The sequence below is a fragment of the Periplaneta americana genome, chromosome 15, assembly GCF_040183065.1.
Source record: "Periplaneta americana isolate PAMFEO1 chromosome 15, P.americana_PAMFEO1_priV1, whole genome shotgun sequence".
NCBI lineage: Eukaryota > Metazoa > Arthropoda > Insecta > Blattodea > Blattidae > Periplaneta > Periplaneta americana.
In genome coordinates, this window is record NC_091131.1 from 151,018,600 (window position 1) to 151,042,345 (window position 23,746).

At 35.0% G+C, this 23,746-nt stretch overlaps 1 pseudogene; it reads left to right on the forward strand.

The window, feature by feature from the left end:
- The window catches only part of LOC138715753 (DNA-directed RNA polymerase I subunit RPA1-like), a 144,753-nt pseudogene that overhangs the window by 96,275 nt on the left and 24,732 nt on the right, over positions 1–23,746 (forward strand).

Here is a 23,746-nt window from a genome sequence, read left to right on the forward strand (position 1 = left end):
AGGTTGGTTCATTGTCGGCATTTATGCCTCCAAACATGTTAAATTCGGTGAAATCTATTGCGAGTGTCATGAGATTCAAAACATTTTGTTTCCTTTATCAATGGTTTCATGGCCGGCGTGAAGCAAACTTTCCACTTTTTAAATGCCTTAAATTTCGCAGTGAATGCATGTATAAATTATAAAAAGTAAGAGTAAAATGCGAAACTTTACAGTGAGTTAGGCATTCTTAGGCGAATATTAACAAATTAGGCTCTAATAACCGTTTTAGGGCATTTTAGGGCACTATAAAACTCTTTGAATACCTTTCAATTTCCATGAAACACAAATATTAATAATTATTTTTACTTTTCTCCTAAAGAAACAAAATAGGCATTTGCCCTAGAATCCGATGTCTGATAATAACACCTTCACATGTTGGACTATTTGACAATGAAATGGCAGCTCAACTTTTCAAAAAAGGCACTAAAATCCAAACAATAATCCACTCCAAATCGAACCTCTGCAGGAAGATTGAAGAAATCAAGAAAGCATTTCAAATGGAAAACATGCAAGAAAATATTACAGCTGCCAGAGGGAAGTCATGAGAAAAAATTGATGAACTATCAATGGAAGTAAAATATGAAGACCGCAAGGAAGCTGTAGCAAAATTTAGGTTGATGTCAAGACATGACTGCCTGGCTCACCGTAGGCATATACCACTCCAACAGATGTGTTGTGCAACAACCCTGACCAAATCATGGACAAACAACACCTTCTGTCCTGCCCAGCCTGAAACCCAACTGCACAACAGACTGGGGACCTTGTTAGCTTGTACTGGGAAGCTAGAGGGAAAATGACTTGATTGTCAATTCTAGCCATTGGAAAATAAATAATCTTACTTTCAGATGTCAATGTTATGATTGGGTTTAGGATTTTTAGGTGATAAAAATTGAGAATTACTGATTTTTTTATGTGTTAAAAAATTAAAAAATATTTGCTAAAACATTAAAAATATTTTCATCTTTCACATAATAATGTTCAATATCCTAACACCTAAAAATGCTAACCTAGTCAAATAAGAGTAAAAGCCTGTGTACTCACTAACCATGCCTCATCAGTCTATTGCTGAAATGTCTTTGGAGTTCCAGTTCACAATACATGATATCTCCGAATTATCCATTAAAAATCTCTGTTGATTGTCACAGAACACAGTCGGTACTGGGAAAACGACTGTTCTATATCAAATGAAGTCAGTCTAACGTACTTCAGAAGAGGGATATCAGACATTAACTCTCAGGTTCTCATTGTCTACTTGTTGATCTTCTAGAACTTGGGCAACTTTGCTCATAATTTCAAATTCAATATTTTTTCTAAACACAAGTTTGGATTATTTTTTAAAACTTTTCCATTTTGTTTTTAAACTTGCCAATTTTTAATCTCTAAGCGAATATTTTTCTTTCAGTATCGTGTACTTTTTTAACAGTTTCTTTCAGGAGGTTTGTTATTTCTTCTAGTTTTTAATGGAGTTGGACAAGACACTCAAATTAGCAGAAACATATGGAGATTTATTTCTTCAATACATTTTGAACGAAGTTTTTGTCCATTTCATCTACTACCAATTTAACACTATTAAAATGATATGCTTAAGACATCACTGCAGAAAATATTTTGTTGCATATTTTTATCCTGAAAATTTGTATTTTTATGCAATACAAAATTTGGATATACTCTTTTAGACCGAAAAAGGAATGAAGAAATTTTAGAACAGTTGGAAGTAGACTCAGTAGAAGAAAAAATCAGCAGATACAAATTAAATTGGCTAGATCATGTAAGAAGAATGGAAAATTCAGGAATCCCAAAAATTATGATGCAGTATAAACCTAGAGGACATCGTCGACCAGGAAGACCTTTTAGAAGACTGCTAGATGGGGCTGAAACAGGTCTACAAAGGCCTAATTCGTGAAGGATGATGATGATGATGATGATGATAAAATTTGATATTTTTGCTGGAGACATCATGTCTAAAATTTTTAACTTAATTGACAAGTAATCACGAACAAAAAAACATTTATTCACCTAAAAAATCCTAAATCTATTTTATCACAGTATCCAGATATTAACCTGAGAATCTCGAATTTCTTAACTAAATACACCTAGTTTTACTATAGTTACTGTATGTCAGTTGATTAGCAACATATTAGGTTTGATTCCATTCATGCAGAGGTTTTAGAGAGCATTAAGGAGTTAATATTGTGAATAGAAATAAATTGGAAAATATATGTTTCCTAAGATGTTGAAGTTAGTTTTGAGAGCATTAAAATCTGTGATTATTTTGAACAGTTTTATCCTGATTTAGCAATAATTTTATTTGTAATATAGCACTTTGCAAAATATCTCAGAAGAAGCAAGAGGCACGGTACTTAAATAAATTGGCAAACTTAAATACATTTATAATCTTATTTGTAGCTATGAGACATTTGAGTGTGAAAGAAATGTTGCTGCTACTGCTGTTGCTCTTGTTACACTGTAGTCTATGAGATCAGATTCATAAGCTTCGACATTTTTAGTCCATTATTATTTTGAGAAGATTCTGTACTTTTTTTTATTGTAAGCAGTCCAATATGTGTTGGGGTTGGCATTTGTTTTTATCACAATTAAAAGGGATGGAAAAAAATTACTGGACATCCACTCTATCATGTGATTCTTTGACAAAAATCAAGACTCTCTTCTGCTTACATATATAGGGTGAGTCTTAATATGTGGGACCCACGTGGGACACACTAAAACAGTGAAAAATGCTATATGAACAGTGTCCATTTGTACTGCATTTCCAAGTTATCAGTGCAGTTCTGTTGCAGCAGTGATAGGCGTAACATTACAAGAAATGCTCAAAATGTCTCCCTGTGGCTTGAATGCGACACTCTTTCAAATGAAAATTCAGTGGCTTTAAGTCTGGGGAACGCACAGGCCATCAAGTGGGTCCTGCGTGTCCTATCCATTTGTTAGGATATAGTTCATTGAACACGTTTCTGGAATTTTATTTGTGGAACTATCTGAAAGAAATTGTGTACTCAGAACCCATTCCCACTGTTGAAATAGTTTGTCAGCGTATACAAGATCAATGTCAACAAATCTGACGAACACCTGGTACAGTTGGGTTGGCAATCCTTCCTATGAAAAAATTGAATGCTATGCAGTAGCCTTCTGAACCAATCAGAACGTAGCATTTTCTATCAGCTGCTCATGTTGCCACATGGAGCACTGCTGTGTTGTCGATTTGCTTATGTTACATAGTGTTACTATCATGTGCGTAATTTGTTTGTTAGTGTTCTAAAGTTATAAATAATTTGTAGCACTGGTGTGAAATGTTGCAAAGAAAAAAGGTGTTCAAGAAATGGTAACCCACGTAGTGAGAATCCGTGCGTAAATAGTCAGGCGTCAGAATGATGCAAATGATTCTTCAATTTTATGAGCAGGAGATGGAATTTGTCCGTATATTTGGGCATCCCACCATTTGTGCAGATAATTTAATACAGCGGACATAAAAAAACTTCAGGTCTCTCCAAGATAACAGTAATAAAGAATGAGTTACATAATAATTACCATTTAATTTAACGGAGCAAAGTAACAAACTCCGCATAATTTAAGTCAGCTGTTGTGTAGTGAGGGTCACTGTGGCAAGGTCACGTCTCTCGTCACCAGCGTAACACTAAACTGCCAAGTGCAATGTTGCAGTGGCCTGGGTATAGGTTGTTACAAGGCCATCACGGAAACACTACTCTCTTGTAGAGAAAATTGATTTTAATTATTCCTATAAAAGTAACTTGAACTAATATTTTATATGCATCAGTCATTACTCCTCTGATTTTCTTTTACTTTCTCATGATTTTTTTTTTCTTCACTTTGTGCCGCTTTCTTTTTTTCAGATTCGTAAATGGAAGAAAAAGAATGGAAATCCTTTCCAAAAACATAGAATTAGTCCATTTTTATTGTTTTCTGCTGATATGAAAGATCATAAAGTATACAAAGGAAGGAAGTTGAACAAGGAAACAGGAAGACCAAGATTTGCTGAAACTATGTGCAAGCTTTGGAGGGAGAGCGATACTGACACAATTGAAACGTGAGTATTGGAACCATTTAAAATGTAACTTTCTTTCAGTCCTGTAAGGTTTATTATGTATTCGGAAGTGATTTTTACAAATTTGAGATGTGGAGTTTAGTGTTTTAATATGAATGCACATTCACTGGCAATAGGGAAATGCAGAGAGTTCTATGCAGACCAGTGCCAGTAGTGTGCAGTGGTGTGGAGTGGAACCAGCCTGCATAGGGATGTGTGTATGGACTTGTCCATGTATTGGCATTCGACCACTTGCTGCCTACCAACAGATTTTGTTGAAGTGGGAGCGGTAGGTGGTAGATAAAATCAGTACGAATTGAAAATTTTCTGCAACTTATTCCTTATTCTAATTGTTTGTCCAGAATTTTAGCAGTATATCAAGTTAGCATGGTTTTTGAATCAATTAATGTTTTCGTCAAGTGACTGTTCGTCACCCTTATTTCTGGTAGTAAGAAGGATAATTTGAAATGACCATCAGTAGGCTAGACATGCAGAGTATGTATGTTCATCTATTTGCACACAAAGTACGAGTAGCTATTTGCTTGAACTAGTTTCTAAAAATGTTCTCATTGTTTTCTATCTATTTAGCAGTTGCAAATATCATATTTACTCATGTAATAGGTCCTGTTGCATAATGTACGCATCCCAATTTTTTACAGTAATATGTAGGGAAAATAAATCCGCATTACATTTTATACCTAGTTTCTGCTTTATTTGTATTCAGTTTTAGGTTATACCAGCGAATAGGGATTATAAAGAATGGACACTTCACGTCGGTACCTTTGATATAGCCGGACTGATTTCAATGACCTTCAAGCCAGCTAAGCGTGAGATTCTGCTTTCTCCCTAGAGTTGGCGCTGACATCACACCAGCTAGTAGTCGACACAGCGGAAATATAACACATATAATTAATACATCTAGGTACATTACATGATGATAGAGACTGGATTAATCTTGCACAGGATAGGGACCGCTGGCGGGCTTACGTGAGGGCGGCAATGAACCTTCGGGTTCCTTAAAAGCCATTTGTAAGTAAGTAAGTAAGGTACATTATGTACTCAAATAAAATAAATTGGATCCATAAAATAATAAATCCTTCATTAATTGCAATGTCTAGACTCTAGAGGTCCTTTATAATGAGAGTTGAGACGTTGACCCCAACAACAATTAAAATATGTAATGATTTGATAGCGCTGAAAATGGAAAAACAAAACTCTTACGAGAAGTAAAACCATATACCTATATTATATTATTATACAAATATTAAACGAATTCGATACTTAATTTTATAATGTATTATATTATTTTATAATATAATGTATTATATCTGAAATATAAAATATTATTATTACAACTAGTTTGTCACTGAGAAATAAGGAAAAGCTGTTAACTTGAATTTATTTGAAGCAAAGCATTACTGGATTATGCAATAAGGTAGGCGATTTTTGGATCCTGTGTCTCAACTCTATACTCAATTATTATCTTAGCGTATGCTCGATTACACTACCTCTTGCGCTTGAAAGTGGAACTAGCCGCTGGCGCACAGAGAAACAAAACACAGGAAAATTCGCTCAGTGTCCATTCTTTATAATCCCTATTCGCTGGTTATACTGTGCTACATTTGTTATTCATTTCGTACGTTACGCACTTCACATTATTATTGCTCGTAAGCATTCGATATGTCGGTGCTCTCCAAGTCCTACAGACCCAGAAACAAAATTTGGGCCACCTGAATTTTGTTCTGGGCCTGTAAAATCAATCATTTTCAATATTACTGAAATGTCTGATGTCGAAATCTGCTGTGATTATCACGTGGGCTGTCAGGTAGTTACTCAGAATTTTTCCTTTCATATAATACGCACCCTGGATTTTTAATCCAAAAATTATGGAACAAAGTGCGTCTATTACGCGAATATATATACGGTAATATTAGATTATACAATTATGCGTGCTTCCAAACATGGCCTACGCAAATATGATTTTTGTCTGCTGTAAGGATTGAAATGGAATTGAAGCTTGTATTTCAATCTCAGGTATAACTACAAGGCACTGAGATGTGCTGATCCTGTGAGTGCAGAGTTCCAAGGAGACCGTGACTTCGGTGCTATAACAGAGAAGCTACACAGTCTCATGGATGAATATTTGAAAGAAAGGCACAGTTGTAGGAAATCTGAGTTCCGGCATCTGATGTCTGTGAAATCCATGCTTTCTCACGTACATCCAGGGGAACCCGTCGGACTTCTGGCTGCTCAAGTAAGTTGTTTCTTGTATAATAATATAGCATTCATCATCATTCACCGAACACAAATTCAGGCCATAAGTTGACCTATTTCGCTCTCAGCTAGACAGGATCTATAGTCTATACAAACTAGAAAGGTATTGACAGTTCTCGCTTGCACATGCGGAAAGGGAGCGACGTTGTGAAGTTGTGCGGTAGTCAGTGCGGCTCTTTGTGCCTCCTATCTGCCGTGTCGGAACTAAGCAGCTGACATGAAATCATAAACTCATAAATTTGTATCATACGGTAGTCTTTGACCAGACTAATATAATAATAATAATAATAATAATAATAATAATAATAATAATAACAACAATAATAATAATAAACATATGAATGAATGCGATTATGGTATATGTGTGTGTGTAAGCGATAAGTTCTCTCCACTAATACCTTACGACCATTGATTTTTTTATACTTGAAACCTAAATTCTTTAAGACAGTGTGCAGGGAAGAAACACTGCCGTGAAAAACATCTGCATCTCGAAGCAAAATTTGCAGCTTTTGTAATTTAGGTTGTCCCTCCCGTCGGTAATATAAATATACATGCCGCCAGATTGCATTCTCCTGAAAGACATCTAAAGGTACGGTCACACGTCGCTACGTTTGCAGCGATGCAGTACAAAAAACTGCGCAACTCTTGTACTGTGACGTGTGAACAATGGTGCAACCTGAAAAGTAGTGGCTGCCGAACCTGCTGCCCGCTACTTTTCCATGCTGCGTGCAGCTTAAAAGTATCGACGTGTGAACAGGGTTCTCAGGGTTGCAGCCGCAGCATTTTTGATATCGGTTTTGTTGAAACTTTTGCTGCGGTTGCAACCAGTGTTACCACCCAAATGTGCCAATGATACTTTTATTGTTTTAATATATTTTAATGTTAAATGTGATGAAAATAAATTATTTGTAACAGTTATTAAATACACAACACAGTCTGAGCATAATTGCTGACGATATAATTCATTTTTTAAACTTTCCATAGCGTTGTTCCAAACAGGAGGGTTGCCAACATTGATTACGTGAATATACTGTTGGTTATCATTTAAGTATATAGGCGTTTTTAAAAGCTTTATAGTAAAAATAATGTCAATTTCTGAATACTAGATACGACAGGAAAGCAAATAATAGATAAGGAAGCTTTCGCATGAGTTTATTAATAATGTGAACATAACCACAAAATGTATATTGAGAAGTCAACACGCAGATGGAAACCTGCAGCATGACTGCGGCTGCAAAAGTAGCGCCTTGTGTGTGAACAGACTCGCAACCTCCAGTTGCAACTTTTGCTGCACTCGGGTTGCGCAGCACGAAAAGTAGCGTGCAGCGCGCTACTTTTGGCTTACGTGTGAACACGACACACAACTTTTGCAGCTGCAGTACAAAAGTTGCGCTGCAAAAGTAGCGACGTGTGACCGCACCTTTAATTTGTCATCCACTTTTCCACTTTCATTTTCTTTCCCAGGGTTTCAAGTCGGGAAGGTCCATCCTCTTGCTCATTCAATTTAATCTTTCCTTTCCTATTTTAACGATGGTGTTCTTTCCTATTCTGAGAGCCTCTGCAGTACTATTTACCACCTGTTGTACAGGATAAGAGGCCCGCCATTGTCTCTTCTTTCTCGAAATAGTCTTGCGCATTACAAACCATTTCTCTCACCTGACTTGTAAGAGGAGCACTTTTTCCGTTATTTCTAGACCACTTGCTGTCCCTTGTAGCGCTCCTTTCTCCCTCTGAGCCCGTGGTTCGTTTTGTGCCGCTAACTGCAGGAGTGATGTCTTGCGATATTGTATAAGTGAAACACATAGACACTATAAGTCACGCTACAAATACACTCACAGCTAAATTAAATTTAAAACTAAATTCAAACTAACTCTACCTTCATCAGCAACAAAATATCTACGAAAACAATAGCCACGACAGAACACTAATACTTGCTGTAACACAGTAACGAAGATTCATCACTTCCAAACAAAACACGTACTCGCTGCGAAACAGTTGGCAACGTTGGCCTGTTGTCATGGTCTCTGATTGGCTAGTTTGGGGCGGTTGCCATGGTGACACTTAGAAGCCGCTGAACTGTCTGTATAGACTGTAAGAGTTGTTTTCGTGGATGGCCAATTCGACGTCTTCCTCATGGATGGTAGTGTAATAGGTATCCTAGTTGGAGCCATCTTTTCCTATAATTGAAAAGTTTTTCTTCTAATGGCTGCATGTAGAGTATATCCAGCTGTTTGGCGCATACTGTATATCTCATTTCTGCAGCTCTTGATCTACTGATGTCTTTCTTCTTCAAAACCCAAGTTTCACTTCCATATAGGATAGTCAGAGAGGCTAGTGATTTATACAATTTTAATCCCGGGTTTTCAGTCCTATGTGCTGATGCTTTATCCACTAAGCCACACCAGATTCCAGTTTCAGTGCCGGATCGAATCCCCTCAGTTTAAGTTCTACCTCTCAGTTTTCCTTTTGGTGGCGTACCCTCATGTACTGTATTACAGAAAATGTGACAGTGGCAAAATGTCCAATGCACTATGTACAGAGGCGCACTCATTATGAGTGACTTAGTGGCCGGAATCCGACGGGATGAGCATCATCTTGAATCACAAAGTGATTACTTATGCATATCATATTAGTATATCATTATATATATATATATATATATATATATATATATATAATAGTCATCTTGAGATTTTTTTATCAAAATGTTTGTGGACTTAATATGAAAAGTGATTAAATTTTCCAAAATATAGTGAGTAATAATGATATCACTATCTGTCTCACTGAAACATGGTTTTCCGATTCTGTTGTTAATACAAACTTGTTTCATAATAATTATACTGTGTTTCGTGCTGATAGATTATTTGAAGCTACCAACAAAGTAAAAGGTGGGTGTCTTAATGGATACCTTTTATACGTCGGAGATATAATTTAGAATTCGTTAATGAATGCGTTTGGATTGAAATTAAAATGCGTGATGGTTGTAATCTGCTAATTGGAAATCATTATTTCCCACCTGATACAGATCATAAACATGTAAAGTCTTATCTAAATTTTATAGAAAACAATCTTGATACCCACAACTTTATCCTCAGGGATTTCAATGCTCCTGGCATGGATTGGTCATCAAGTTGCATTCTTAATTATATTCATTATTATGCTAAAATTAAGTCTCATGATTTATACCGGTATTCCTTTTCTTGTCTTCTTGGACTAAACCAAATTAATCTTATGAGAAATAGTAAAACTCTTCTTGATCTTGTTTTTACAAATGTCTGTAACTGTTCAGTTAATCTTGCTAATCATTCACTAGTTTTGGAAGATGTTCATCACCCATTAAATTATTCTCAAGGTGATTATCACTGTCTTTATCCACTCTCCACAATTTTGTGTGGGATTGTATATATCTTACTACCGATGTCAATGTTGTTATTAATTCTCTGACTAAAATTGTAAATGATGCTATATCTAAAGCTGTCCATGTCACCTTTGTGAAAAAGTCGCACTATCCTAAATGGTTTTCAAACAGTCTACATCAGCTCATTAAGTAAAAGAACAAAGCACATAGAAATTTATTACCGGTTGTTCTGTATGGTTGTGAAACTTGGACTCTCACTCTGAGAGAGGAACATAGGTTCAGGGTGTTTGAGAATAAGGTGCTAAGGAAAATATTTGGGGCTAAGCGGGATGAAGTTACAGGAGAATGGAGAAAGTTACACAATACAGAACTGCACGCATTGTATTCTTCACCTGACATAATTAGGAACATTAAATCCAGACGTTTGAGATGGGCAGGGCATGTAGCACGTATGGGCGAATCCAGAAATGCATATAGAGTGTTAGTTGGGACACCGGAGGGAAAAAGACCTTTAGGGAGGCCGAGACGTAGATGGGAGGATAATATTAAAATGGATTTGAGGGAGGTGGGGTATGATGATAGAGACTGGTTTAATCTTGCACAGGATAGGGACCGCTGGCGGGCTTATGTGAGGGCGGCAATGAACCTTCGGGTTCCTTAAAAGCCATTTGTAAGTAAGTAAGTAATCAGTGCTAGACTAAGTTCTAACTGCTTTTTATTTGCCGATGACCTGAAAATATTTCGCAAAATTAATAGTCTGGCAGACTGCATAACTTTGCAGAATGATATAAACGCTGTTGAGCTATGGCCTGCTGGTATGAAATGAAAATTAATGAATCGAAAATTTTAGTCATTTCCTTCTCTAGAAAAACCACTTCTCTCAAATTTAATACTTGAGGACTGTTTTTGCAAAACTTGTTAACTAAAAAAAAACTGAATTTTACAGGAGAGACAAAACATTATAGTAAGCAAGTTTTGCTGTATGTCTCATTTATAGCAGAAAGCAAGTTTTGAAAAAACGACCACATTTTGACACACTACAATGAAGAGAAATAACCCAATTTTACTAAGACGCTTTGAAAATCATGTAGAGGCCTGCCTTATGTTAATGAATCCATCAAAATCTCAATTTTGCAAATTTTGCAGTTAGCAAGTTCTGCAAAAACGGTCCTCAATTATACTCTTAATAATATCAACATAATAAGGAAAGACTGTATTAGACACCTGGGAGTTATACTCGATACCAAATTGCATTTTCATAATCATGTCCAATATATTTATAATCATTCCATTAGAATGCTCGGACTTATAAGGTCTATAACTTATTCTTTTTCTACTCCAGCTACTCTTGTAATTTTATACTATATATTACTCAGATCTAAACTCGAATATGCATCTATTGTCTGGAATTCTACTACTTCTACTGATTTGGTTAAATTGGAAATCATTCAAAGAAAATTTATTTATGTCCCTACTTGCTTTCAGGTTTTTATCAAATTCATCTATTTTCAATTATGAGCGTACTTGTAAATATTTTAACTTTTCTAGCCTTTATGTTAGACATCTTGAATTTGACTACTTATTCTTTTGTAAGGCTGTAAAGGGTGATATTGATTGTGAATCCTTCATAAGCAATATCTACCTTCAGGTCCCTTCGAATGGTTTAAGATTTCAAAAAATTTTTTATACCTATAAGCCGAAATCTCTCCAGTTGTCAGATTCATGAAAGCTGCCAATTTATATTGCATTAATTCGGATCCGTTTAATGTATAGCTTGCTGTTTGGTTATTTTTATATTGAGTATACACATCAAAATCACACTCATTTCAGTTTCATTCGTTTGTGTTGTTTTTGAGCTATTCTGTATCATGTATTTTGCAGTTATCTATTAATTTTGTCATTATTGGTTATTTTATTTGTCTCTAATTTTAATAATTATTTTTATGCACTGTTTATGTAATTCCTTGTGCATTGTAAATCTTGTGCTAACGTTTATCTTGTGCTAAACTGTTGTTGGCTCCAGGCTGTTGTACAGCACAATAAATATTAGTAAATAAATTATTATTATTATTATTATTATTATTATTATTTATAAATTACACTTGAGAGGAAGTTAAACGCAGAATAAATATAGGAAATGCGTGCTATTATTCTGTTAAGAAGATTTTGTTGTCCAGCCTACTTTAAAAAAATACTGAAAGTTAGAATTTATAAAACAGTTATATTACAGTCGTTCCATATGGTTGTGAAACTTGAACTCTCATTTCGAGAGAGAAGCAGAGGTTAAGAGTGTTCGAGAATAAGGTGTTTAGGAAAATATTTGGGGCTAAGAGGGATAAGTTACAGGAGAATGGAGAAAGTTACATAACACAGAACTGCACGCATTGTATTCTTCACCTGACATAATTAGGAACATTAAATCCAGACATTTGAGATGGACAGGACATGTAGCACATATGGGTGAATCCAGAAATGCATATAGAGTGTTAGTTGGGAGACTGGAGGGAAAAAGACCTTTGGGGAGGCCTAGACGTAGATGGAAGGATAATATTAAAATGGATTTGAGGGAGGTGGGATATGATGGTAGAGACTGGATTAATCTTGCTCAGGATAGGGACCAATGGCGGGCTTCTGTGAGGGGGCAGTGAACCTCTGGGTTCTCTAAAAGCCATTTGTAAGCAAGTTATTTTAAATATACAATCTTTCTGCATAAGGATTCTACAAATACACATGGTTTTTCTATTTCAGTCCATCGGAGAGCCATCCACTCAAATGACTCTGAACACATTTCACTTTGCTGGTCGTGGTGAGATGAATGTGACGTTGGGTATACCTCGATTGCGAGAGTTGCTGATGACAGCGTCACATAATATGAAGACTCCAAATATGGACATACCATTCCTTCCTGACATACGTAAACTAGAGAAAAAAGCAAATAATTTGAAATTGAAATTGTGTAGAGTTACAATGTCTGACGTATTGCAGTACATTGATGTAAAGGACAAAATTGAACTTTTTCCTGAAAGGTAAGAAGTGAAAATGTATATAACATTTATGCTGAACAAATTACTGTATGTGAAAATTAAAGCTGTTTTCAATTTTTTTGCATAGTACTTTCTTTCACCAAGTACGCAATGTTTATAAAATACTATGTACAAATGTATGATCACGTTTTTAGAGGTATCAGCAAATACGTTAGAAACATTGATTAATACTTTATTTTGGTATTCTCGTTAGTCTGTAATCGTTGTAAACTTCTTCACCAATTTATGATTATACTTATTCTCAAGGTATAAGATAGACTCTCAGTAATCATCATCTGATAAAACTCTCTCAAGTCTATAAATACAGTTTCGAAACTTAACTGTTTTCCGTTAGAAATCTGGCACTGGTTCTTATTAAATTACTACTTGGCTTTAGTTCCAAGCTTCTGTGTATTCAGAGCTTTCAGATGATTAAGATTTGGTTGAACTGTGTTTCATAAATGCTGATGTTGCATTTCTTTGAGCATCTGTAATGTGAAGTCATTTTAAACGGGATAATTCTATTACTCTGTGTCCCATTTTTATTCTTGCTCCAGATGTTTGAATTTTACATGGACTATGTAAATATAAGTGTTTGGGATTTTCTTAGGAGTTTTAATATGATGTTTTTTTTCAAAAATAGGATTTTGTCATTGAGAGAAAAGTCTTAAAGGAGTACTGAACTCAAAATCACATTCTGGGATGATATATTATAAACAACATGCAATGAAGCAAACTAGACCTTTCTACGATTAATGGTTTCCAAGCAACATACTTCTGAACATGGACATTGGCAATGCGTGTGACATCATACTGCTATGCAAGTCCATCGTTGCTTTAGTTACATCACATTCATTATAATTCATGTCCAATACCGTTCTTCTTTTCATAACAAAGCGTTACGCAGCTGTGAACTTGTACAACGCAAACCACGGTTGCAGTTGTGACTAACAAGAAAGACAGACTATGATGTGACGTCACATTCTTAATCATAACTATGGACCTCAAATTTCTTGAATAAAATCCCTTAAATTTCTTGAGTGACAAAGGTAAAAATTCTTGAGTAAAATAATTAAATTCTTGGGTGAAAAAGGAAAACTCTTGAGTTCTGTGATCATCTATACTTGAATAAACAGCTCAGTATGGCACCAGGTACTGTTTACAGTTTTATTAGTATGTGAGGGGAAAATAGAAATAGTAGCTTCGCGCACAACTTGCTTATTGCAGAAACTGCACAGCATTATATTATCTCCAAACTTGTTCATTCCATCTTGGGAGAATTGTTTGATCCGTTTATCTAACCTGAGTTTCGGCAGCATAATGAATAATATCATATAAATCAGTTTTTATTTTCACTCAATCACTTATCATGTTAAGATGGCAGAAATGAATTCTGTTACATCAGGATACAATATTAATATAAGTCACGAATATTTTCGACTTACCTTCAAGTCATCTTCAGGTGATAGTTTACTAACAAACAAACATTTGAACATGGTGAAAAATATTATTTAAACACATTTATAAAACACTAATAAATAGTCTAACCATGCATACTTTTTCTTAAAGTGGTTAAATGGCGTACATGGTATTAAATTAACATTCAGATAGAAAGCCTTCCAGTGGATATAATTATAATTTATGCAATATATTAAAAAGCAGGCTCCCCTCTAGCTGAGTTGGCAATAATAAAATAACTTCAGATAGGATGTTTACTGTTTCTTAAGGTATTAATCATTTGTCTTCGAATGTAGGCTTTCATGGCTGCCGTCAATGAGGTGAGTGTTTTCCAAGCTAAGAAGCAATGATCTACTTTGTAGAGGTGCAGACAGTTATTATACGCAACTTAATTTCGTAAAATTTTCTGTGGCCAGTCTTTTCGCATACACATGTATGAAAATAATTCCATAGTGGTGCATTGCGAGCGCGTGCTGCATCCAGAAAATAAATTGTTACAAATGTATGTATGCATATCCCACACTTTTGATGCTCTAGTTACAGATAATATATCAGGGAATAGGTTTGTATTTTTTTTAACTATGCTATTTAATGTAATCATTTTAATTTGAAAGAAAAATAATTTAAAAATTAGGCCAAATTGTGTAAAGTAGTAAAAAGTATTGCATTTAATATTTCAAATGCACTGAACCCAAAATCTCAACTATATATAGACTCAAAAGTACTAAGCGATCTTATTACAGTGCGCACATACTTCGCATAGTTTCAAATAGTCATAACTACACAAATGATAAATAACTGTGGAAATAAACAATATGGATCTCTTTATTTGATGCCTGGAATTCATAAAAAAAATTCGCCCATTTATGAAAAGGTCATACTTTGTCAGTTTGCGATTTGATGTGGAATGACTGTTAAATAAAAATTCAGTGGTTTGAGGTAAGGAGGAATAGACCAGAATGTTGGTCCCCGTGATCTTTTCATTTCTTAGAGAATCATTGACCTAGAATCGTTACAGCAGCAAAAGAAAAAAAATGAGGCAGTGCCCACCATGCATGAAAACCCCAGTTCTTACACCTGTTACTGGTGAATTAATTTGACTAAATTTCTGAAACTGAAGTATCAAGAGAATGAATACAGTATTGTAATTTGTTCATTTTCTTATTTCAGGAACCAAGTATATATGATACATATGCAGTTTCTTCCACGTGAAGTATACAAGTCCAAATTTTCTGTGAAACCAGCAGAAATTCTGAAGCATGTCGAGAAAAAGTTTCTGAAGGAGATCTTCTATGCCATGAAGAAAATATTGAAAATAAAGGCTACATTGTAAGCACTAATTTAATTTATTTTTATACTCGTTCACTTAGATCTTTTATTTCCTGCTTCAGACTTTTCTGCATTTTTTACCAAATATTTTCACTCGGTAAAAAAGAAAGAGAATTCAATATCCTATGCAATGGCCAACAACTTCCTAGGACTTATGAATCCAAATATCTTGGAGTTATTTTCGATAGTAAGATAACATGGAGCAACCATTTGAAATACATTTCTGAAAAAGCTCGTAAAAGATTCTCCCTTTTAAAAAGACTAGCAGGAAAGAAATGGGGATGCTCTAGGAATACTTTGAACACCACATACAAAATGTTTATACAGCCAGTGCTGACATACTGCGGAGAAATTTTAATTACTTCACCTTTCATAAACGACATAGAATATGTTCAAAACCAAGCTCTCAGACTCATTACTGGTGGAATCAAAACAATGCCAATAAATTCTATGAGATTCCTCACTAATATTAACAGCATCAAAATGACAATAGAAGAAAAAGCACTGATTCAATATGAAAAACTTGTCAGATTACCAGGTAACAATTGGCATTCATACAGTCCTCTTTGTAGATTGAAAACTCAAAAAAGTTTCATATCCATTGTTCAAGAATTAAAACAGAAAATCAATATCCCGAATTTAAAAGAAAACTTACAAATTAAACCAAACTCTTTAACTCTATTAAATATAGAATATAATCTAAATTTAACAGAAGAAATACTGAAATCAGATGTAAACACTGAAATACTGAAACAATTGTCTTTAGAGACAATTAATATTAGGTACCCTCCACAAAACTGGCTTCATTTATACACCGATGGATCCTTGATCTCCAGAGAACAAGGTGCCGGTGCAGGTGTTACGTGCTGTCTCTTTCACTTTATAGATCTCTTGGATATGGAACAACAAGTTTTGATGGTGAAATCATTGCAATAAGTGAATGTCTCAGGAATCTTCTATGCCACATCAATAAATTCAGGAATGCAGTTATATTGTCAGACTCCAAAGCAGCTATTTTATCAATCGTCTCTAAACACACACCTTCATCTCAAACAGCAGAAATAACTAAAATGCTCTCTCAATTAATATCACTCAATAAAAGAATTGTATTCCAATGGATACCATCCCATTGTGGAATCCTGGGAAACGAGAATGCGGATGCTTTAGCAAAGAAGGGCAGCACTGCTACTTACAGACCTGTTACTAAATCTACGTATTACTCTGTGAAGAGATTTATGAAATCTACATACTTAGACTTCAACAAACAAAATTTGCTAACTCAATCCCAAGGGAAAAAATGGAACTCTCTGCATCAAAATCCACTGTTAATTCCCGATTTACCACGAAAATCGTCTGTAGCTGCATTTAGATTGGCAACAGGTCATGACTGTTTGGCCAAACACCTGCATAGAATTGGAATATATCAGTCCCCTAACTGCCCATTGTGCAACTGAAACCAAGAAATGGATTCGGAACACCTCAAAATCTGTGCTTCAGTGGCTGGCCATGATAATATCTTTGAAAAATATTGGAGTGCAAGAGGTCAAATGACTTTATTGTCAAACGCCTGGCATTAGGAAACAACAACAACAACTTTTCTGCATTTGGCATGAGTCACTACGTACTAGTGGACTGGTGAATGTTCACTGTATCGTCATTTCTGATGATGGATTGAAGTATGCAGTATTTAAGAAGTAAATTAGAGCTGTCATGTCAGCTGTTAATCTTATAAAATAAATATTATGATGATGTACCGAAGTACATGTGATATTTCCTGCAGGAATTCTGCATACCACGTGATGAAGGCTGGGTAGGCACCGGGACTTGAACTCGAGTTTTCAGCTCTACATGCTGATGCTTTATCCACTGAGCCACACCGGATTCCAGTTCCGGTGTCAGATTGAATCCCCTCAATTTAAGTTCTTCCTCCCAGTTTTCCCTTTGGTGGCCCACCCTCATGTACTGTGTCACTGAGTATGTGACAGTGGCACAATGTCCAACGCACTGTGTACAGAGGTGCACTCATTACGAGTGACTAAGTGGCCGGGAAAATGTATGCTGTGTTACCAAAGTGCAAATAGCAGTTAGCAAAGCTTTCTCGTTTTCCATGGTCGTCCATCATGCGAGTAGAATGAAACTAGAAATGTGTTCGAGGCTTGTGCGTCCTACTCAGGTGGTTCGTATCATGTGCAGCGCTTGCACAATTCACTCCACGCATTACATGAAGTGCCACTTCACTGCTGTTGCGTGCCCATGTATATGCGGCCTAGCGAGCATTGAGTCAGAAGCTAAGGACTGTTAATTCTTAACCGATGTTGATGCACCCAACCATAAGTATTATATGTACACTGTTGTTGTTATTATTACTATTATTATTATTATTATTATTATTATTATTATTATTATTATTATTCATGCAAAGGAAATTCATATCCTTATGTTGATTCAGATTTCTGCCCATTAACTCTGGGAATAGCTACGAGATAATATGCGTTTACCTTAATTGTCGAAGCCTATATGCTAGATGCCATGAGCTCGATTATCTATTCTGCAAGGTCCTCAAAGGTGATATATCCTGTAACTCCTTAAGAAACGTTATCTTACGTATTCTGCAAAAGATATGAGACCTCACAAACTTTTCTATAATAGAAATTCAAAATTTCTTTCACCAGTCTCCAGATGCATTAAAAATACCAACATGCATGACTGCGAATTCGATCCTTTCACTGTATGGACTTAGTTTGTTCCTGACAATTACATAATCTTTTATTTATTCTCGTAAACAATTGTCTTAAATTTTTTATTGTAATTTTTATGGTATTTTCATGCTACAACATATCATTCATTAGCGACTCATTTTTTATTTGCCATTGTTTTACTTGTATCTATTAATTAACAATATAATATTAATCCAATGTATAAAATTTTTTATTATTGTCATCATTGTAAATATTGTTTTCAATTTATTCTGTATTATTGCATTATTATCGTCTCAGTTGTGCTGGATTATCATTGGCCGCTGATGACTAACACGTTAATATTAATAATGAATAAATAAATAAGGAAATAAATTTATTATTATTATTATTATTATTATTATTATTATTATTATTATTATTATTATTATTATTATTATTATTATTTTAGAATTGAAAGTGCAGCTGAAACAGCAGAAAAGTCCTTTAAGAATGAAGATGACGAAACTGAAATAAAATTGGAAGATGAAGTGGACCCTGACTTTACGAGGAAAATTAAGAATGCTGGAATAGGAGAAGAGCATGAAAGTTCTGACGAAGATGAAGGGGTAAGATACAAACAGTTTTGTACATGGAAAAAGTACAGTATAAATTAATTTCAGTGAGAGTTGCAAATGTTGACATTACATATTATCACACTGATAAACTTCACAGTTGTCTAAATTAGGGGCAATGAGTACCGGTAACATTTAATTATGTAATCTCTCACATTTGACTTCTTTATCATCTGTGGTGACTGAATGGCCAACGCGCTTGCCATTAAATCTGAGTCCTGTGTGTTCAATCTCAGTCCAGAGCATTTCATTTTAAAGATGATGATAAAATCCTTTAAATGGCTTCAGAAGAAAAATAAATGTGGAATCCTTTGTCATATGTTTAGGACCCTGTCTCTAAATCAAACGGCTTCATACAAATTATTTCCACATGTTCTTCACAAGTTATTAGGGATAATGAATTTTAGTGTATAGATGCACACCTCAGAAATTTATTTTTATACTGCTGTGGAAATAGGATCCAGGAAGTTCTTCACTGATGATGTGGGTTGTAGCTACTAACATTTTTCATGTGCTTGAAAGATTATATGTTAATGATAGAGCCCAAATTTGTATATGAAATTCTTGCAATATTTTGATATACAAGATATATTCCAAAAGTATTTTTGATCTTTGGCCAGGAAAAATATAATTATTACTCACCAGAAGGTCTGAAATGATAGCATCAGACCCCTCAGGTACTGTACATGCCTTTTCTTGCCCGCCAATATTAGTTACAGTATTATAACGGAAACAAACAGTTTCTTATTTAGAAAGTTTCAAAGTACGAGTACAGTGTGAGACATGAGAGCAAGGTGGCTAATAGGGTATGCTAATGTGTTATAATAAAGTGATAGCCCTAAGTGATAATTTTGCTTTATATAGGCATAGTGAATAATTACTGATAAAATATAAAGTGTAATTCTTGTTTTCTCGTGTGGCAATCTGTGTGTTTATTCAGGATATAGGCTAATGACTTCTGAATTTAACAGTCCTGACTTCGATTCGGTTGTGCATTTACTTAACAATGATATTTCCTCCTTGTTGTTAGAACAAAAGGTAACAAGAAAAACGTTAGAGAAACGGCAGACCTAACGTTATCGCAAGAGGACGGAAAATTTGTTCGAAAATTTCAGAAAAGCTGGTATAATAAATATCAGTGGTTGTGTGGAACTGGTAAAGGTCATGAACAAAAGCTAATGTGTTTTTATTGTTTGATGTTTGGCATTGATGGGTAAGATTCTTGGCGCAGAACAGGTGTAAACACCATAAACAATTTCGAAAAAAAAAGCTAAAGAACACGCAGCATCTGGGAGTCGTATAAAGTGCGCCGAGAAATTTCATATGTTAGGGTGGTGCCTTATCGACCATGCCACTTCAGAGGTCATTGAACGCAATGAAATGGTTTAAAAAAAGTAGGAAAATTGTCAGCAGATTAGTAGACGTTGCTTGTCATTGAAGTATTCAGGAATTGCCATTCAGAGGTCATCAGAAAAGTCAATGTTCATGTAATAAAGGGAACTACTTGGCTACTCTTGATTTACTGGCTTTGGTGGAATCTTTCATGAAGCAGGAGCCATTAATATAATATTTAACACAGATCTGTATGCGTTGAAAACAAAAATTCCATACATAATAATATGATTAATATCGGTTAAATAAAAAAATAAATATCTATCTACCCCCTTACTTAGCTACTGACCAGACATTTGAGACTTCTTAATGTACTATATCAGTAACAAAATGGCGGCCACAGTTATTAATAGTTTCGAATAAACTTATTAATGCTATCATGAGATTTCGTAGTTTAAATTTGAAGAAAATCGTAATTCATGTAAAGAGTTAATTGGAAAAACAGAACAAACATGAAGTATGTTTCTTAGGATGTCATTGAACTTGTCCTTGTAAACAACCCCTTCAATAAGAAATTGTTGACTGACTTCAGCATAGCACAGTTCTGCTACTGTTATTATTCAAAATATATGACTCATATTTTGTTGCAACATAATACATTTCTAAATTTTTTGTTAAAATCTCAGAAAAAACATTTTTGAGATGCCAGCCTGAGAGAGTGTCCTGCTGTGACTAAATAATTGCTTTGTTAGTCTCTCTAATTTGAATTGAGATCTCGTCAGCTATTTAACAAGGAAGGTCGTCCTAACCATGGGTTGTCTTCTATCCACATTTGTAGCACTGATACATCTGATGCAGCACTAAACATTAGTCACCACCATGGTGATCTAGTGGCTAGAGTGCTGGACCTAGGTTCGATCCCCAGTGTACGCACTGATTTATAACTTGTGTTGGTCAAACCCGTGTTGGAGGTGATGTAGAAGTTTTCTCTGGGAGCTCCAGTTCCTCTTGTGCATGCCAACAAGTCTCCATCATCACTGGTGTAGCGTAGGACACTCTGGACAATGATTCCCTCTGTAAATGGTTTACACAACTGGCTTCATATGGGTGAATGACGAACAGTCAAGTACCTGCCAAAAAAAAAAATCGCATTCACGCACTACCCTACATCAGACATTTTTAAATAGCAGAAATGTCACTATAAGTTAAATCTGCACCCACTACAATGGCTTGGTGTAAAAAGAAAAAAAGATATGTACTGTAATTTCTCACAACTGTAGTCCACGATACAACCATTCAAAGATCATTGTAGACCATTCATAGATAGCTGCAGTGACTTAACTTCAAACTTCAGTATAGCAAAAATGTGGATAAACGAGATACTATGGGCTGTTCCATATGAAATAGGAGAAAATTTCAGAAAATTTGACCTCACATTTAAAGAAAAGTAAGGTGCTTCTGTTATTGAAAGGCCTTCACTGGACAAGCATAATGGTGGGTTAAAATATCCCCAACTAGTATCACTTTTCATTTTATAGAGCATCAAATTTATCGTACTTTCATAAAATTCTTAGTTTTGGAAGAACATTGCTCAGAGACATTTAGTGGTAGGATTTTCAACAACATCTCTTTTTAAAGCAGACTCAGAGAGTAATATAATGACTTTGGAGGGATTTTTTTTTTTAATTCTTATTCACTTGACTAGGCAGATTTATTTATATTACTTTTTTTCTTGACGAATTAGCTAAAAACTAAAAATACGACAATATGGGCGACTTAATATAGAATGAAACACAGTTTACAGATTCTAACAAGTCTCCATCATCACTGGTGTAGCGTAGGACACTCTGGACAATGATTCTCTCTGTAAATGGTTTACACAACTGGCTTCATATGGGTGAATGACAAACAGTCAAGTACCTCCCAAAAAAAAAAAAAAAAAAAACCCAGATTCATGCACTACCCTACATCAGACATTTTTAAATAGCAGAAAAGTCACTATATGTTAAATCTGCACTCACTAAAATGGCTTGGTGTAAAAACAAAGAAAGATATGTACTGTAATTTCTCACAACTATGGTCCACGATACAACCATTCAAAGATCATTGTAGAAGTATCGTAGACCATTCATAGATAGCTGCAGTGACTTAACTTCAAATTCAGTATAGCAAAAATATGGATAAATGAGGTACTACGTTTTAGAGTGCAAAATTTGAATGACTGTATCGTGGACCATAGTTGCAGGAAATTACGGTACATAATATAGCAGCTCATGAAAGTCATTGCTAGAATGTACCACTTGCTAGACACTGCAAAGTTTTGGATTTTTTTGGATAGATCTTTAGACTATAGTTATCATATCATATCTAATGCAATCATGTCTAATGCACGAGATGTAAATAGAAGTTCACGTAAATCACTCACTTAAAATATTTGATAACTAATATTGTGACCAGTAGTTAACATTTGATTTCTTGCATTAGTCAGCATTTCCTGAAAGATAATGATTCGCCCAAAGCATTCCTTCCAGAGTAATTAATACTGTTTCATTTCTTTAAGTACACCAAGTTCTTAAACACCTTTCTTTTCCTAAAATGAATCCATAAGAATATCATCTTCTAATATTTCTAAATCACAGCGCTGTAATCTTAATGGAGCAGTTGAATGAATACGTCATACCTGCTGAGTGATGAAGATAAGGATGTGTTCTAATTTTTTTCAGGGTGATGATGATGATGCAACAATGGCTCACACTAGACAGAGACATACAGAAAATCAAGAGTATGAAGAACCAGAAGAAGAAGAAGAAGAAGAAGGTTAGTTTCTCAGTTTTCAAAAACTTAATACAGATTTCATTTATACATTTTTTTGGGGAGGGGGGGGGGAATGTTTTGAAAAAAAAATACATAAGTTAAAAAAAAAACTTATAAATGAAATGATATTTAATAACATCTGAAATAGCATTTGAAGACTATATGGGCAAAATGAGTTAAATCAATTTAGCAAAATTTTCACAAGACAAATTTATAATTTTAGAGCTACGCCATCTTTGAGTCTGCTACTCAAATTTATAACACATGTTCTTGAAGAATGTAAGGTTATTTGTAGGAAATCTTAGCTGATTAGAGCCAAAACTGGCTGATAATTTACATTTCTAACTACAGTCCAGAAAATTTTACGAAATTGATTTACCCTGTTCTTCCCATGTGACTATTTTACCAATAAAAAAGTCAATTATTTTTGGACTGCTTGCCCACAGGGAATAAGCCATGCTCTCAAATTGTGATAACTGCTCCATAACTTGTTCATTTACATCATACATTTCTATGCTAACTCTGTGACGTCACATGTCTCTGCTCTCGAGCGTCTTAGGAGGGGAAGCACAGGTAAAAGAGCAAAGTAAGGGGAGTGGCAGTGGAAGGGATGAAAATGTTTAAATAGCGGAGACACAACATTACCCTCCCTCACTTGCTCTACCAGCTCTGCTCAAAGAGGGGAAACGCACTCCGACATCACAGATTAGCCAATGGGAAATGACTAGTCATAGTGCATAACGAAATGTAAC